This window comes from Dreissena polymorpha, chromosome 3, assembly GCF_020536995.1.
Source record: "Dreissena polymorpha isolate Duluth1 chromosome 3, UMN_Dpol_1.0, whole genome shotgun sequence".
Classification (NCBI taxonomy): Eukaryota; Metazoa; Mollusca; class Bivalvia; order Myida; family Dreissenidae; genus Dreissena; species Dreissena polymorpha.
This window is the reverse complement of record NC_068357.1, coordinates 148,444,442-148,462,168: the sequence shown is the minus strand read 5'-3', so window position 1 is coordinate 148,462,168 and position 17,727 is coordinate 148,444,442. Positions and strand designations below refer to the sequence as shown.

Below are 17,727 nucleotides of genomic sequence, written 5' to 3'. Positions count from 1 at the left end.
TGGCCCTCCCGATAAAGCCACATGCAAGTTATGTTTCACGGACGTTGCATACCCAGTGTCCGGTGCAACCACCAATCTTATACAACACGTATACCGTAAGCATAATGTTGATTTATTAGCAGCAGGTAGCAGCGCAACTACTCAAGTCGGCAAAGTCGCCAGCCAGAAAAGTTCTGCTTCTGTAAGTTCTGTTGGGAATTTGTTAAGTGGCCAGCTGAAAGTTACTGACATGAACAGATTTATCTTAACCCCTGAAAGGACAGAATCTATTTCCAAATCTATTGCTGGGTACTTAGCTTGTGACATGAGACCATATTCCACGGTGCAGAACAAAGGTTTCAAACACATGATTAGCACTTTAGAACCCAGGTACAAACTTCCTTATCGTACACATTTCAGCGAAAAGGTTGTGCCAGCACTTTTGAAAAAGGTTACAGACAGGGTTAAGATGCAACTTAATTCTGCAGAAAGCATTGCCATAACTACAGACTCATGGATATCTAGGGCTACTGAGAACTATGTTGCTGTCACTGCCCACTTCATCAATAAAGACTGGAAAGTTGAAATTACACTCTTAAAACAAACAAATTTGATGAATCTCATACAGCCGAACATTTGGCTGACGCTTTGAAGAACACATCTGCACGCTGGCAATTAGAACGTGATGGCAAGGGGCCAGCCGTTACCACAGACAATGCTAGCAATAATGTTCGTGCAGTGAAAGAATCTGGTTAATATTCACATGTTGGATGTTTTGCCCACACCCTTAATCTGGCTACACAACAAGGTCTCTCAACTGAACAATTATTTCTGCGGCCTATGTAATGTGTTTTTTTAAGCTTAATCATGCACATAAATGAAAATTCTATTAAAGATCTTCAGATTTGGTACTGAGTTAAGTGTCTTTTCAGAGGTTCTAGAAATATAATATACACTTTAAACAAACATGAAAATTATCAGAATATTCAGAATGAAATAAAAGTAATTTTTGCTGAAATAGAGGCAACTTAGTTTTCACACTCATTTCATCATTATTTTCATGAAATAGCGATAAGAAACTTTCCAAAGTGCATGCATTTTACAATTAAACCCAGGTAGTGTTTTCCAAAATGGTCAGAAAAAGGATAATGTCTTCAAGTCCATAAAAGCACAACCTTCTAGATATCAAGCTGCTGATGGCAGGAAGGAAAATATCCATGCAAGGTTTTGTTGTGGGCCTAGTAAAGCTGTATGTAGCTCAGGCTGATATGTATATGGTTAGGAACTAAAGAAGATAACAGAAGCTAGACGGTTGAGCTCCAGGGAGAGTGCTCAAGTTGAGAAAACTTGTTTCTAGACTCAAGTCAGGTGTATATATGTATTAAAGTGGGTGAGGATTTTAGCATACTCTGGACATGCAAAGCCCGAACCCAGAGTAGAGGGGTTGGAGCCAGGGGTCGAAAGCATTGATGTCCCATATGCTAATTAGGTTCAATGAAGAAAGAAAGCCCAGGGGGCAGCTTAGTAGATCAAACAAAAGGGAAGAAACCAGTTGAGGCGCCTGGATAAATGTGTTTTGTCTATTGCAGACATAAGGCTGACCAGGAGACTTTGGTATAGACAGCTGGGAGGCCAGCCTTGAGGCAGTTCAAGAAGTTGCACAGAACGCAGCTGTGCAGTTGAGCATGGATGCCACAGAAGAATCTCCCAGCTAGGCAATTGGTGTCAGAGGGTCCCTTTCCTGAAGTGCTATGTTTTCAGTTTACCCTTCAACAAGACTATAAGAATCTCTAGCAGCTCCCTGTCAGCCATACTGTACAACACACTATGGACACAGCTTTTAACAGATAAGTGAGTTATAAGGGTATATTGTGTAATTGTTTAACAATAAACAGAGTCAACAATATTTTTATGAACAAATCAGAGAAAGTTATTTGCAAACTATTTTAGCAGCCTTGGCTTGATTTAGTTTTAATTAAACATATATTGTTTGGTTTTATTATAATGAGCCAATTGGCAAAGTTTGGTAACTCAAGTTTGAATATATTTTTTAATACATGTTTTTTTTTTTTAATTTAGAAATTTTACATCACAGCCACAAAGATTAAAACTGTTCAAACTTTTGCTATTTTAAGAAACCTTGGATCAAGACCTCCCTTCATTGCATAAAAGATACGTGGGCTGATACGTGGTCAAGATAATTTTTACTTGAAATAACAAAACAATTTTTCTCAATTTTTCAATAACTTCTTTTGCTAGGTGAGTGAAATATGATCATACATATTTATATTATATCCAGATTTAGCTTGGGATAGCGTAAGGTGGGTGGGAGTCAAAGTCCAAGCTAAGTTATTGTAATATATGGAAAAATTTTAACACAAGTAAAAAAATATTGGCACAGCAATTTTTTCCTTCTTTATAAAGTAGCGGGAATATTAGCAATATGGCACTTTCCCAATTAGGAAAAAAACTACAAATTGCCCAATTGCTGTAAAAAAAAAATCCCAATTGAAGGTTTCCCAAAAAAATTATATATATTTTTTATGTCCCCCAACCACTATAGTGGGGGACATATTGTTTTTGCCCTGTCTGTTGGTTGGTTTGTGTGTTTGTTTGTGTGTTTGCTCCAACTTTAATCATTGGAAGTTGTTGCGCGAAAGAATTACGTCGATATCTCCAAGGTCACACTGTGGGTTCAAAGGTCAAAAATGGCCATAAATGATCTTGTCCGGGCTATTACTATGTCATTCATTGTGAGATTTTAAAATTACTTAGTACATTTGTTCACAATCATTGGACAATGTGTTATGCAAAGTAATTACGTCGATATCTCCAAGGTCAAGGGCACACTTGGAGTTCAAAAGTGAAAAATGGCCATAAATGAGCTTGTCTGGGCCATAACTATGTCATTCATTGTGAGATTTTAAAATGACTCTGTACATTAATGTTGTTCCCAGTCATTGGACGGCGTGTCATGCGAAAGAATTCAAGAGTTCAAAGTTCAAAATGGCCATAAATAATAATGGCATAATAATTCTTAAAAATCGCTATAAATTAGATTCTCTTGTTTTGTGAAGACAGCATGCAAAATAGTCTGTGTCAATGCGGCACGTGGGGGTATATGTCAGGTCTGTGACAAAGCTCTAGTTAAAACATTAATTCAACATTTCATGTGTGAACAACCTTTGGCTGCAAAAAATTATTTGGAGCTCTAAGCAACACTAAATTGTGCTAGTTTTTTCTTACTATACAAACACCTTGTTAAAAAACACACACAAAAACCTGAACAGTGAGTGCGCTGTCCTCTGACAGCTCAGGTTGGCTCACTCGAGCACTTATTTCTCATGACAAGCGTTTGTGATCAGCTTATTTCTGTCATGCATGGTCAACGTATATCTTTTTGACATTCTAGAGTAGGGAAAGATCTAGGATCACAAAAGTTACTGGGTGCTGCTAAAATTACATGGTGTTTCAGGACCAGTGTGGTGATATTATCATTATGTAATAATTTTCTAAATAAAAGGAGTTTCTTAATATTGCAATTAATGTTTTCAAGTATTTGCAAACACAAATTTAATTTCAAAAGAGTTTGTCACTTTCTGTTTTTACCAGTCCAGATTCGCAGAGACTGGAAACAAAAAGAGCAAGGAACTGCGTCTTAGTCTCTAGATCTTTTCCTTTAGAGATAATAATAATTTTCACGATCATAATTACATGTAGTCAAAAGAGTTAGCCATGTATCTATTCATAGTTGGAACTGGTTCATGTGAGCTCAGAAACTAGCTAATTTTGTCATATGGCACAGAAAATATAGTAAACACTTTCAAAGTCACACTATTTTACCCAAATGTACACGAGACAAGGTCAGAACAGTTTTCACCAGTTTAAACGTATGGCAGCAAATAATCAAATTAGCAACGGATCATATAGTAAGAAGGGATTGATGAAATACAAAACAAAAAGTTGATAAACAAGAGATGTGTTCGTCAGAAACACAATGCCCCCTACTGCGCCGCTTTGAAATAAAAAAAATATTTTTTTTTTTTTTTGGACCTTTGACCTTGAAGTATGACCTTGAACTTCCACCACTCAAAATGTGCAGCTTCATGAGATACACAATCATGCATGCCAAATATCAAGTTGCTATCTTCAATATTGCAAAAGTTATGGCCAACGTTAATTTTTTTTGGACGGACTACAGGGGGCATAAAAACCGTTATCAAACCGAAAGCCCATGTTTTAAATTAACGATTTAATCTATCTTTCGGAGGTCCGGAAATAGTACTCGGTGTGGCACAATTGGTTGATGAGACAGGAGATCTTTCTTGCAGAGGATTCTAGATTTAGTTGATGTATAAATCAGCATAATTTCATATTCGGAATAATCGTCGTTTTCCATTGCAAAAACTTATCCCATTTTATGAACCGTTGAAATGTTTGAAACTTGTATTAATATCATTATTCTGCCAGCACACCATATTAAGTAAGTTCTTTTAATGTGTGCATTAGGGATATATTTCTTATCTGTTTGTGGTTATTAATGCTAGAAAATAGTTTATGTTGCTCATTTTACCTATTAAAGAATTTAAAGTTTTATAAAGTGCTCCCTGGCAGCAGACTAGACATGAAACATGCCTTAACCAGTTGCATCTACGACCCAGCGACGGTCAATAGCTTGGAGTTGGATTTTTGCAACTAACTGTTTACTTTGTATAATATGTTAAATATAAAGTTAAAAGAGTTTTAAAAAATAAATCTTCATTCTTGTTCATAAGTTTATGATGGTGTTTATTTAAAGGTCTGTTTTAAGGCTTGTCATTGTGTTATGCATGCGATTTGCATAGTCAAAATCAGTCTACAGAATTTCCCTTCCCTCAGACTTCACCTCAATCACACCACTGGTTACATACATCAATAACGCAACATTAACTCTTGAGTGTGTAGGGGACATATTGTTTTTGCCCTGTCCGTTTGTTTGTTTGTTTGCCCCAACTTTAACATTTGCCACAACTTTTGCAATATTGAAGATAGCAACTTCATATTTGGCATACATGTGTATCTCATGGAGCTGCACATTTTGAGTGGTGAAAGGTCAAGGTTATCCTTCAAGGTCAAAGGTCAAATATATAGGTCAAAATCCCTCATTTGATATGTACACTTTTGCAATATTGAAGCTAACAACTTGATATTTGGCAGGCATGTGTATCTCATGGAGCTGCACTTTTTGAGTGGTGGAAGGTCAAGGTCATCCTTCAAGGTCAAAGGTCATATATATATGGGGACATAGTGTTTCACAAACACATCACTTGTTTATTTATGTTTTCCCCCAAACTCCCACTAATCCAATAATATTTTCCCCACCAAAACTGGCTTTTCACACCATTATTGGCATCAAACAAAAGATTATCACACTTAAACTGCCAAATGCCCCAGTAATGGTAAGTTTCTAATAAATTATAATTGAGCAATAATGCAATCAGCACAGTGTGCTCCGCTATATTTGAATTTTTAAGAAACGCTTGCGACCAAAATGGAAGGTTGGAAAACAATCGGGAGCCAAGACCCACCAGCGTTATATTGTATTCCGCGTTGTATAACGCAGCGGATAAATATTGGATTTGCAGTGTACAGTCCCTGCATGTGTATGTGCTAGAACATTTTGTGTCCATCTCATATTTTTGTTATCATTTATGGGATAACAAAACATTGGCGCAAATTATCTTTATATCATGATGAAATTGCGCATGCCACAACATTCATTTGCTTCAAGGTCAAGGTCACAGTACAAACTTAGTTTTTGCTTCATCCTTATATGTATGTAATGAAAATACGTGTTTTGTCCGGCTCAAAATTATTAAGTTTAATTTAGTTTCAACCTATTTATTTTAGCTTGAATGCATCGAAAGCCTCAGGCTTGTAGAAACACTCAAGTACGTTTCCTGGGCCTATAACCAGTAGTTGGTGTCTTTTGGGAAGATATAGAGAACGCTAGAGTGGGAATCGAACCCGTGACCTCCCGATCGCTAGGCGGACACCATTTCCACTACAGCACGGCCAACTTAGGGTTCATAATTATTTGAAATACACCCACCATACTTTATGTAATTGTATCTTAAGCTGGAGATTCGAGATCATGGAAACTGTAATTGTTCAATCATGAACTGATAGCAGCTGAGCACAAAGCAGCAGATCATTCAAACAGACATGCAGTTTATTGTAGCTAAGCGTTAAATTTCAGAGAAAGACTTACGCATGTACTTTGTTCACTTCTAAGTTTCGGTGGCTCGAAATGTCCTTGCTGATGTCTGTAACTTCCAGCAATGGGGAGTTTACTGCAATAAATAATGACAACACCCTCTATGATTTTAACACCATATGTAAGTTACAATTACAGGTCACTCCAAGGTAGCTCAGAGGCAAAGACCTGCAGGCAAAAAAAAGGTTTAGACAATCTCACAATATACCTAATGCGTTGTAAGTTTTTATATTCTTGTGCATAACATCAACTATGAATAATAGCACATGCTTGTACATGTATATACCACACCGTTGAGTATTAATTACAAAAGGATATGTTTGCATTGAAGTTAAAATAATTTCAAAGTGTTTTATTTCTTTTACTGAAAGATATTCCAAGGCTGTACTTAAGCAGGAACATATAGTTGTAGATAATTATATTGTGAATTGAAACTTCTGAATGAATCTCTAATTTTCATAATCAAATTAACATATTCGGTACTTATTGACAAAGTGATTTACACCAAAACTCTTGAATGCATTTATCCGAACTTATTGTTTCCAAACTATGATCGCTTAATAAATTATCAGGTGAAGCCATTGTCTATTAGCCTTATACTTACATATCTACCCAAATAATGTAAATGTTACAGTTCAATGACTTACTATTTTGCCTAGGCGCAAACTTTTCAGGGAATGCCCTTCTAGTGCGGTAGAGCTCTGTACTGTCAATGTGGACATTGCAAGTAGTCAAGAAATATTTTGTATGACCATTCTTACGCTAGCTCATTTTGCAGTTAGTTCAGTTAAATGACATCGATGTGTGTGCCTTATACTGCTTATAAAGGCTAAAAGATCCAAGGAAGTGTGAGAAAGTGAATCTACTGCCGGTATATCACTGAAATTCTGTTGAAAAAGGTGTTAAATCCAACAAGCTATCAAATATTTATGCCCTCCCCCCTTTGAAGAAGAGGGGGTATATTGTTTTGCTCATGTCGGTAGGTCGGTTGGTCGTTCCGTCCGTCCACCAGAAGGTTTCCGGATGATAACTCAAGAATGCTTAGGCCTAGGATCATGAAACTTCATAGGTACATTGATCATGACTGGCAGATGACCCCTATTGATTTTCAGGTCACTAGGTCAAAGGTCAAGGTCACAGTGACTCGAAATAGTAAAATGGTTTCTGGATGATAACTCAAGAACGCTAAGGCCTAGGATCATGAAACTTCATAGGTAGATTGATAATGACTGGCAGATGACCCGTATTGATTTTCAGGTCACAAGGTCAAAGATCAAGGTCATGTTTATATTATTTCAAATTAAAATAGATAAAATTAATGCCTAAAATTCCCAATTGAAGGTTTGGAGAATTTTTTTGTGATTTCCTTATGCAGCGCTATGGGTTGAACCGTAGTAAATATAATATTAAAAGAACTTATTCTCAATTTTGAAGTATTGACAAATTTTAGTCAAAGCAACTATGGATTTTTCCCAATCCATAGGAGCATTACCCCATTTCCAAAATGGTGAAAAAACACTTTGTACAGAATTTGACCATTTGATGTAGTACAAGATTTTGTACTAAAATGGGCTCTGTACATTTGACATACCTAATATAATGTGAAGATAAATTCCAAATACAAGTAGGATATAAAATTGCTGCATCCTTAGTACTACTGTTTGAACAACACGTTTTAGAAAGGGTCATATAAATTAAACTATGCTTCATAAAGAATGCTGCATTTATTAACCTGATGATCTCAATAATGTTAACAACGTTATGCAAAACATTTTTCTTTAATTCTGTAATTTATACAATAAAATTAATCATTTTAGGCTGAAAGTATCACATGGCTTCACCTTTCAACTACAGAGGCTTGGCATGTAACAGCAATTTAACCTTCAACACATAAGCATTCTGGAGGGCGACAATAATCATCAGTGAAGGTAAGCGTTAAATCAAACAGAAAAATCTTTCCTTTTAATCCTACGTTTTGTTAGCTGACCTGAGCACAATGTGCTCCATGGTGAGCGTTTGTGATCACCTTTTTGTCTGTCGTCAATATTTGCCTTGTTAACACTTTAGAGGCCACAGTTATTGTCTGATTTTCATAGAACTTGGTCAGAAGATTTGTCGCAATGATATCTTGGACAAGTTCGCAAAATGGTTTACATCCGTTGAAAAACATGGCCACCAGGGGGGAGGGGGAGAGAGGCATTTTTCTGCATATGTATATAGTAAAACCTTATTAACATTCTAAAGACCACATTTATTATCCGATCGTCATGAAAGATACCCAGAAGATTTGTCCTAATAATATTGAAGATGGTTCCAGTTGGTTAAAATTCAAGGCCTCAAGGGGGTGGGGCGTTTTTCCTAATATGGCTATAGTAAAACCTTGTCAACACTCTAGAGGACACATTTATTGTCTGGTCTTCATGAAACTTGGTCAGAAATTTTTTCCCAATGATATCTTGGATGAGTTCGAAAATGGTTCCAATTGGTTGAAAAACATTTTTCCTTATATGGCTTTTGTAAAACCTTGTTAACACTTTAGAGCCCAAATTTATTGTTCGATGTTCATGAAACTTGGTCAGAAGATTTGTCTCAATGATATCTCGGAAGAATTTTAAAATGGTTTTGGTTTGTTGAAAAACATGGCCTCCAGGAGGCAGGGCATTTTTCCTTAATTTGCTTTAGTAAAAACTTGTTAACCCTATAGAGGCCACGTTTATTGTCTGATGTTTATGAAACATGGTGAGAATATTTGTCTCAATGATACTTTGGATGAGTTCCAAAATGGTTCCAGTCTGTTGAAAACTATTGCAGTCAGGGGGATGGGGCATTTTTCCTTATATGGCTTTAGTAAAACTTTGTTAACACTGTAGAAGTCACATTTATTGTCCAATCTTCATGAAACTTGGTCAGAACATTTGTCCTTATGATATTATCCCCCGCCAGAGGCGGAGGGATATTGTTTTGGCGTCCGTCCGTCCGGCACTTTTGTGTCCGGAGCCATATCTTGGAAGTTCTTTGGTGGATTTCATTTAAACTTGGTATGAGTATATATATGCATAAGAGGATGATGCACGCCAAATGGCATTGTACACCATCTGTTAAAAACAGACTTATGGCCCTTTGTATCTTGAAAAAATGCTTTTTAGTTTCCGGAGCCATATCTTGGAAGTTCTTTGGCGGATTTCATTGAAACTTGGTATGAGTATATATATGCATAAGAGGATGATGCACGCCAAATGGCATTGTACACCATCTGTTAAAAACAGACTTATGGCCCTTTGTATCTTGAAAAAATGCTTTTTACTATAGGCACTTTTGTGTCCGGAGCCAAAGCTTGGAAGTGCTTTGGCGGATTTCATTTAAACTTGGTATGAGTATATATATGCATAAGAGGATGATGCACGCCAAATGGCATTGTACACTATCTGTTAAAAACAGACTTATGGCCCTTTGTATCTTGAAAACATGCTTTTTACTATAGGCATTTTTGTGTCCGGAGCCATATCTTGGAAGCGCTTTGGCGGATTTCTTTGAAACTTGGTATGAAATAAATTGTGAAGGCTTAAGAACCTTCCTTTGTCTTAGTTTTGTGTTATTGTCCTCCGTCCGTCCATCTATCATTATGATCATCCGTCCAATTTGCACACATCCTCAAACAAAGCATATGTTGCAGGGGATACCTTGGGCCTTTCAGGCCCTCTTGTTTGGATAAGTTCGAAAATGGTTCCAGTCTGTTGAAAATCATTGCCACCCGGGGGAAGGGCATTTTTATGCCCCCGAAAGTGGGCATATAGTGATCTCACTCGTCTATCCTTCTGTCTGTCTTTCCGTCACACTTGTGCATTTATGTTTCGAAAAATGCTCATAACTTCTATGTCGCTTCAGATGTAACCTTCATATTTGGTATGCATGTGTATATGGACAATTCCTTTCCAAACGCATGCCAATTTTGACCCCATTGACCTTAAACTTAGGGTCCGCGTTTAGGTTTCGAAATCTGCGTTTAGGTTTCGAAAAAAGTGTTTTTCAGGGGCACGTGTCTTCCGATGGAGACAGTTCTTGTTCCGAATATGACTATAGTAAAACCTTGACAACTTTCTATAGTTTCTAAAAGTTGGCTACAAAAAAATCCTTTTGGTGAAAATGTTGGCTACAGAATTTTTTGTGCAAGGGGGAGCCCTTTATCACTCTAAAAGTCGCATTTATAGATCAATCTTCATGAAACTTGGTCAGAACATTTGTGCTTATGATATCTTTGGCTTCACAGAAAATGTCTGTTCCTTTGTATCTCAGGTGAGGGACTTCGGTTTTTTCAGGCCTTTTTGTTATTAATGATATCTTGGATTAGTTCGGAAATGGTTCCGGTCTGTTAAAAAGCATGGCGGCCATGGGGTGGCGAATTATTCTTATATACAAACACATTAGCATACACATTTTTGAAACTAAATTAATTTATTTTAAGTTGTTCAGGTTTTTGTTTATTATATATATTATGTATACAATTGGTTAATTAAATAAACATTTATTTACAGAATTATTTAAAGAATTTACAAATTAGCACAATTATGTCAGTTAACTTATAATACAGAACCATACACACATACTCATATCAAAGCTATTGCATTCAAACTTACTTACTATCATGAGGGGACTGGGCAGGCAAAGATAGATAACCCTGGCTGGCATTTTGACTGAATTATGTGCTCTTTTTATACTTAGAAAATTGAACATTTTGTTAACTTAAGTTTTGTGTTTAGGTCAACTTTATTCCTAAAGTATCAAAGCTATTGCTTTCATACTTGGAATACTTACTAACTCTCATAAGGGGACTTTGCAGGCAAAATTATGTAACTCTGACTTGCATTTTGACAGAATAATGGCCCCTTTATACTTAGAAAATTGAAATTTTCGTTAAGTTTTGTGTTTTGGTCCACTTTACTCCTTAAGTGTCATAGCTATCGCTTTCAGACTTGGAACACTCGCTTACTATCATAAGAGGACTGTACAGGACAAGTCGCATAACTCTGGTTGGCATTTTGACGGAATTATGGCCCTTTTTTGACTTAGTAACTTTGAATATTTGGTAAAATGTTGTGTTTAGATCCACTTTACTACTAAAGTATCAAGGCTGTTGCTTTCAAACTTCAAATACTTTCATACTATAATGAGGGTACTGTACCTGGCAAGTTTCATTTGACCTTGACCTCTGAATGACCTTGACCTTCAAGGTCAAATTATTAAATTTTGCTAAAATTGCCATAACTTCTTTATTAGTCCCCTATCGGTGAAACCGGAGGGGACTTATGGTTTGCGCTGTGTGTGTCTGTCAGTCAGTCTGTCTGTCTGTCACGCTTTTCTGGATCCTACGATAACTTAAGAAGTTTGTAGTTTTTTTTCATGAAACTTGAAACATGGACAGATGGCAATGTGGAGATTATGCACGTCATTTCATTTTGTTCGTACATCAAGAATTCTGGTTGCTTTGGCAACAAATAGACTAGAAATATTTCCGAAAATGGTGGAGTTTCACCGGTAGGGGACTTTTATTGCTTGGCAATAATCTTGTTTATGATCAGATTTGATTCACACTTTGACAAAACAACACTTACCTGACATACCACAATAGACTCCACCCAAACAATCCCCCACGCTTCACCTGAGAATCCCGCCCCCCCCCCCCCCCTCAAAAAAAAAATTTTTTTTTTCCTTTTTTAATGCCCCCGGTAGCAGTTGAATGGTCCCACAGTCCCAAAAAGCTGGGGAAAAAAACCTGGGTATTGTGATAAAGCGTAGAAGGACAGCGTACACTCTATCAACATTAGTAAATTCTATGCACATATGATTTTAATTTAGCGCATCTGTACAAATTGAATAAAACTGTATGTAATTAAATTTCTGACTATCAGAAAGATATAACGGTTTTGAAGGGGTAACAGCACAAAAATTATATTTATTTTATTGTAGACAACTAGGCATAGAAATTTCCGTATAATCCATTCAGTCTCTATCAAAGCGGATTATAAGTTTTCGATCGTGATAACGCTTGAACATCACTGAGTGGGCAATTATTTTATGTGAAGGTGTGAATTTTATAAATAGAGTGTAAAATAACAAACAGTTGTACCACGTTTAACTGTTATATGATCAAGTCATGAAAATGACAACTACATACTGCACAGCAAAGAAAGAATGGAAAATGTTTGTTCATGCTCTCTCCACTCTTGTGACGGATGCAAAAAATTAATCTTCATTCTTGTTCATAAGTTTATGATGGTGTTTATTTAAAGGTCTGTTTTAAGGCTTGTCATTGTGTTATGCACGCGATTTGCATAGTCAAAATCAGTCTACAGAATTTCCCTTCCCTCAGACTTCACCTCAATCACACCACTGGTTTCATACATCAATAACGCAACATTAACTCTTGAGTGTGTAGGGGACATATTGTTTTTGCCCTGTCCGTTTGTTTGTTTGCCCCAACTTAAACATTTGCCACAACTTTTGCAATATTGAAGATAGCAACTTCATATTTGGCATACATGTGTATCTCATGGAGCTGCACATTATGAGTGGTGAAAGGTCAAGGTCATCCTTCAAGGTCAAAGGTCAAATATATAGGTCAAAATCGCTCATTTGATGTACACTTTTGCAATATTGAAGCTAGCAACTTGATATTTGGCAGGCATGTGTATCTCATGGAGCTGCACATTTTTAGTGGTGAAAGGTCAAGGTCATCCTTCAAGGTCAAAGGTCATATATATATGGGGACATAGTGTTTCACAAACACATCACTTGTTTATTAATGTTTTCCCCCCAAACTCCCACTAATCCAATTATATTTTCCCCACCAAAACTTGCTTTTCACACCGTTATTGGCATCAAACAAAAGATTATCACACTTAAACTGCCAACTGCCCCAGTAATGGTTAGTTTCTAATAAATTATAATTTAGCAATAATGCAATCAGCACAGTGTGCTCCGCTATATTTGAATTTTTAAGAAACGCTTGAGACCAAAATAGAAGGTTGGAGAACAAACGGGAGCCAAGACCCACCAGCGTTATATTGTATTCCGCGTTGTATAACGCAGCGGATAAATATTGGATTTGCAGTGTACAGTCCCTGCATGTGTATGTGCTAGGACATTTTGTGTCCATCTCATATTTTTGTTTTAATTTATGGGATAATAAAACATTGGCGAAAATTATCTTTATATCATGATGAAATTGCGCATGCCACAACATTCATTTGCTTCAAGGTCGAGGTCACAGTAGACACTAAGTTTTTGCTTCATCCTTATGTGTATGTAATGAAAATACATGTTTTGTCCGGCTCAAAATTATTTAGTTTTATTTAGTTTCAACCTATTTATTTTAGCTCGAATGCATCGAAAGCCTCAGGCTTGTAGAAACACTCGAGTATGTTTCCTGGGCCTATAACCAGTACTTGGTGTCTTTTGGGAAGATATAGAGAACGCTAGAGTGGGGATCGAACCCGTGACCTCCCGATCGCTAGGCGGACACCATATCCACTACAGCACGGCCAACTTAGGGTTCATAATTATTTGAAATACTCCCACCATACTGTATGTTATTGTATCTTAAACTGGAGATTCGAGATCATGGAAACTGTAATTGTTCAATCATGAACTGATAGCAGCTGAGCACAAAGCAGCAGATCATACAAACAGACATGCAGTTTATTGTAGCTAAGCGTTAAATTTCAGAGAAAGACATGTTATTGTATGGCCAATAATGGTTTTCATGGTGGATTGCACGACAATGGAAAGGTACATGTAGTATAACCAAATACCTGACTACCACTCAAAGAGAATAATTATGGCACGCACTTACATGTACTTGTACTTTGTTCACTTCTAAGTTCCGATGGCTCGAAATGTCCTTGCTGATGTCTGTAACTTCCAGCAATGGGGAGTTTACTGCAATAAATAATGACAACACCCTCTATGATTTTAACACCATATGTAAGTTACAATTACAGGTCACTCCAAGGTAGCTCAGAGGCAAAGACCTGCAGGCAAAAAAAAGGTTTAGACAATCTCACAATATACCTAATGCATTGGAAGTTTTTATATTCTTGTGCATAACATCAACTATGAATAATAGCACATGCTTGTATATACCACACCGTTGAGTATTAATTACAAAAGGATATGTTTGCATTGAAGTTAAAATAATTTCATAGTGTTTTATTTCTTTTACTGAAAGATATTCCAAGGCTGTACTTAAGCAGGAACATATAGTTGTAGATAATTATATTGTGAATTGAAACTTCTGAATGAATCTCTAATTTTCATAATCAAATTAACATATTCTGTACTTATTGACAAAGTGATTTACACCAAAACTCTTGAATGCATTTATCCGAACTTATTGTACCAAACTATGATCGCTTAATAAATTATCAGGTGAAGCCATTGTCTATTAGCGGTATACTTACATATTTACCCAAATAATGTAAATGTTACAGTTCAATGACTTACTATTTTGCCTAGGCGCAAACTTTTCAGGGATGCCCTTTCAGTGCGGTAGAGCTCTGTACTGTCAATGTGGGCATTGCAAGTAGTCAAAAAATATTTTGTATGACCATTCTTACGCTAGCTCATTTTGCAGTTAGTTCAGTTAAATGACATCGATGTGTGTGCCTTATACTGCTTATAAAGGCTAAAAGATCCAAGGAAGTGTGAGAAAGTGAATCTACTGCCGGTATATCACTGAAATTCTGTTGAAAAAGGTGTTAAATCCAACAAGCTATCAAATATTTATGCCCCCCTTTGAGGAAGAGGGGGTATATTGTTTTGCTCATGTCGGTAGGTTGGACGGTCGTTCCGTCCGTCCACCAGAAGGTTTCCGGATAATAACTCAAGAATGCTTAGGCCTAGGATCATGAAACTTCATAGGTACATTGATCATGACTGGCAGATGACCCCTATTTTATTTTCAGGTCACTAGGTCAAAGGTCAAGGTCACAGTGACTCGAAATAGTAAAATGGTTTCTGGATGATAACTCAAGAACGCTAAGGCCTAGGATCATGAAACTTCATAGGTAGATTGATAATGACTGGCAGATGACCCGTATTGATTTTCAGGTCACAAGGTCAAAGATCAAGGTCATGTTTATATTATTTCAAATTAAAATAGATAAAATTAATGCCTAAAATTCCCAATTGAAGGTTTGGAGATTTTTTTTTTGTGATTTCCTTATGCAGCTCTATGGGTTGAACCGTAGTAAATATAATATTGAAAGCACTTATTCTCAATTTTGAAGTATTGACAAATTTCCAAATTTAAGTCAAAGCAACCAGATTTTTCCCAATCCATAGGAGCATTACCCCATTTCCAAAATAGTGAAAAAACACTTTGTACAGAATTTGACCAATTGATGTAGTACAAGATTTTGTACTAAAATGGGCTCTGTACATTTGACATACCTAATATAATGTGAAGATAAATTCCAAATACAAGTAGGATATAAAATTGCTGCATCCTTAGTACTACTGTTTGAACAACACGTTTTAGAAAGGGTCATATAAATTAAACTATGCTTCATAAAGAATGCTGCATTTATTAACCTGATGATCTCAATAATGTTAACAACGTTATGCAAAACATTTTTCTTTAATTCTGTAATTTATACAATAAAATTAATCATTTTAGGCTGAAAGTATCACATGGCTTCACCTTTCAACTACAGAGGCTTGGCATGTAACAGCAATTTAACCTTCAACACATAAGCATTCTGGAGGGCGACAATAATCATCAGTGAAGGTAAGCGTTAAATCAAACAGAAAAATCTTTCCTTTTAATCCTACGTTTTGTTAGCTGACCTGAGCACAATGTGCTCCATGGTGAGCGTTTGTGATCAACTTTTTGTCTGTCGTCAATATTTGCCTTGTTAACACTTTAGAGGCCACAGTTATTGTCTGATTTTCATAGAACTTGGTCAGAAGATTTGTCGCAATGATATCTTGGACAAGTTCGCAAAATGGTTTACATCGGTTGAAAAACATGGCCACCAGGGGGGAGGGGGAGAGAGGCATTTTTCCGCATATGTATATAGTAAAACCTTATTAACACTCTAAAGACCACATTTATTATCCGTTCATCATGAAAGATATCCAGAAGATTTGTCCTAATAATATTGAAGATGGTTCCAGTTGGTTAACATTCAAGACCTCAAGGGGGTGGGGCGTTTTTCCTAATATGGCTATAGTAAAACCTTGTCAACACTCTAGAGGACACATTTATTGTCTGGTCTTCATGAAACTTGGTCAGAAATTTTTTCCCAATGATATCTTGGATGAGTTCGAAAATGGTTCCAATTAGTTGAAAAACATTTTTCCTTATATGGCTTTTGTAAAACCTTGTTAACACTTTAGAGCTCAAATTTATTGTTCGATGTTCATGAAACTTGGTCAGAAGATTTGTCTCAATGATATCTCGGAAGAATTTTAAAATGGTTTTGGTTTGTTGAAAAACATGGCCTCCAGGAGGCAGGGCATTTTTCCTTAATTTGCTTTAGTAAAAACTTGTTAACCCTATAGAGGCCACGTTTATTGTCTGATGTTTATGAAACATGGTGAGAATATTTGTCTCAATGATACTTTGGATGAGTTCCAAAATGGTTCCAGTCTGTTGAAAACTATTGCATTCAGGGGGATGGGGCATTTTTCCTGATATGGCTTTAGTAAAACTTTGTTAACACTGTAGAAATCACATTTATTGTCCAATCTTCATGAAACTTGGTCAGAACATTTGTCCTTACGATATTTTGGATAAGTTCGAAAATGGTTCCAGTCTGTTGAAAATCATTGCCACCCAGGGGACAGGCATTTTTATGCCCCCAAAGGAGGGCATATAGTGATCTCACTCGTCTGTCCGTCTGTCTGTCTTTCCGTCACACCTGTGCATTTATGTTTCGAAAAATGCTCATAACTGCTATGTCGCTTCAGATGTAACCTTCATATTTGGTATGCATGTGTATATGGACAATGCCTTTCTATACACACAACAATTTTGACCTCATTGACCTTAAACTTAGGGTCCGCGTTTAGGTTTCGAAATCTGCGTTTAGGTTTCGAAAAAAGCGTTGTTCAGGGGCATGTGTCTTCCGATGGAGACAGTTCTTGTTCCGAATATGACTATAGTAAAACCTCGACAACTTTCTATAGTTTCTAAAAGTTGGCTACAAAAAAATCCTTTTGGTGAAAATGTTAGCCACAGAATTTTTCTTGCAAGGGGGAGCCCTTTATCACTCTAAAAGTCGCATTTATAGATCAATCTTCATGAAACTTCAGTCAGAACATTTGTGCTAATGATATCTTTGGCTACACCGAACATGTCTGTTCCTTTGTATCTCAGGTGAGGGACTTTTTTTTTTTCAGGCTTTTTCAGGCCTTTTTGTTATTAATGATATCTTGGATTAGTTTGGAAATGGTTCCGGTCTGTTGAAAAGCATGGCCACCATGGGGTGGGG

The 17,727-nt window shown here is 36.6% G+C and overlaps 1 long non-coding RNA gene across 5 annotated transcripts in view; it reads left to right on the top strand.

Moving 5' to 3' along the window:
* LOC127871930 (uncharacterized) overlaps nt 1–17,727 on the top strand; it is a 49,865-nt gene that overhangs the window by 14,242 nt on the left and 17,896 nt on the right. For 3 of the 5 annotated variants that reach the window (XR_008045619.1, XR_008045620.1, XR_008045618.1), the window contains exons 2-4: nt 1,569–1,830; nt 8,053–8,163; nt 15,909–16,019. This is a non-coding gene — a long non-coding RNA (uncharacterized LOC127871930). The remainder of the gene's footprint in view (nt 1–1,568; nt 1,831–8,052; nt 8,164–15,908; nt 16,020–17,727) is intronic. The other 2 variants (XR_008045621.1, XR_008045622.1) reach the window with 2 other exon arrangements.